Source organism: Saimiri boliviensis, chromosome 19 (genome assembly GCF_048565385.1).
Source record: "Saimiri boliviensis isolate mSaiBol1 chromosome 19, mSaiBol1.pri, whole genome shotgun sequence".
NCBI lineage: Eukaryota > Metazoa > Chordata > Mammalia > Primates > Cebidae > Saimiri > Saimiri boliviensis.
In genome coordinates, this window is record NC_133467.1 from 15139816 (window position 1) to 15141308 (window position 1493).

General features: G+C 41.2%; 1 non-coding gene across 1 annotated transcript; it reads left to right on the forward strand.

The window, feature by feature from the left end:
• The first annotated feature begins 681 nt into the window (after positions 1 to 681).
• Positions 682 to 743, forward strand: LOC120360234 (U7 small nuclear RNA). The gene has a single exon (XR_005576809.1). It is a non-coding gene; the product is annotated as a U7 small nuclear RNA (small nuclear RNA).
• The last annotated feature ends 750 nt before the right edge of the window (positions 744 to 1493 follow it).

The following is a 1493-nucleotide window of genomic DNA, read 5'->3' on the forward strand; positions in this document are numbered from 1 at the left end:
TTTTGTAATTACAAAGTGTTTCTGTGTTATTCTAGTGTTGATGGACATCTTGGTGGGTTTCAGTTTTTTATAATTACAGAGTTGTGTCTCCAAGCACATATGAAAAAGAATTTCCTTAGAGAAAATACCCAGGTGTAAAATTATGTCATAGGGTATATAAATCTTCAGCTTCAGCAAATAGTGCCTGTGGCAGATTGTGTTTTTGAGAGATGGCCACTTAGCCATGCATGGTGGCACACACATACTCTTGTAGTCCCACTTACTCAGGAGGCAGAGGCGGGGGGTTGACTGAGCCCAGACATTCCAGGTTGCTGTGAGCCATCATCACTACACTCCAGCCTGAGCAACAGAGAGAGAGACTCTGTCTCCAGGAGGGAAAAAAAAAAAAGAAAGATGGTCACACAAAGTAACTTTTTTTCCTTCTTTTTTGTTCTGTCCCTCTAGAGAAGAAAAGGTAACTTTCATCTCACAGGGACTTTTTACAATGTGACTTTGACACACCTCCCATTAAGAGATGGAGTCTATATCCCTTTCCTTTAATAGGTGGTGGGCTTTTGCAACTGTTTCAACCCAATAGAATATGGCTGAAGTTATACCATGTGACTTTCAAGGCTAGTACATAAAAGGCCGCGCAGCTTCTACTTTGTTACATCAAATACTTTCTCTTAAAAGATCTTGGCTCAGTGTTACAGCTTTTTTAGAATTTGTCTAGCAGGCTTTCTGGTTTTGGGCGGAAAGCCCCTCAAAATAAATAAATAAATAAATAAAGATCTTCCCTCTATTGTAAACAGTGTAGCAGCCTTGTAAGTACCCCGAGGCCCCATATTCTGAGTTCCACCTAGCCCATGTTGAGAGGTCACCCGTAGGGACCCAGAGACAACATGAAGATAGACCTTAGCCAGCTGGGCGCATGGGTGCAGTGGCTCGCACTGTAATCACAACACTTTGGGAGGCTGAGGTGGGTGGATCACATGACCCCAGGAGTTTGAGACCAGCCTGAGCAACATAGGGAGACCTCGTCTCTTTAAAAAAAAAAAAAAGACAGATGCTAGCGAAGTCCTAGCTGCTCCAAGTCCCAGATGTCCTATTGTAACTAAAAGAGATTACGGAACTGTCCAGCCAAGTCCTTTCCGATTTGCTGACCTACAGAACATGTAGTGTGTTATTTTAAGTCACTAAGTTTGAGGTGGTTTGTATACAGCTACAGAACTATAGAACAATACCAAATTGTCTTCCACAGTGTTTACCAACTTTCACTAGCAGTGAAGGGAGCACCTGTTCTTCTACATCGTCACCTCTTACTAGTTTTGGCCTGTGTGGTACACATGACAGGAAATATGACTGGTTTTACATTGAATTTCCTTTATATCCAGTGACTTGGAGCACTTTCATATATTTAGTGACGCTTTGTGTTTTTTCTTTCAGACAGTTATATATTTTACAAATACTTCTTTTAGATCATCACTTGCCTTTTTCACTCTTTTTATAGTGTA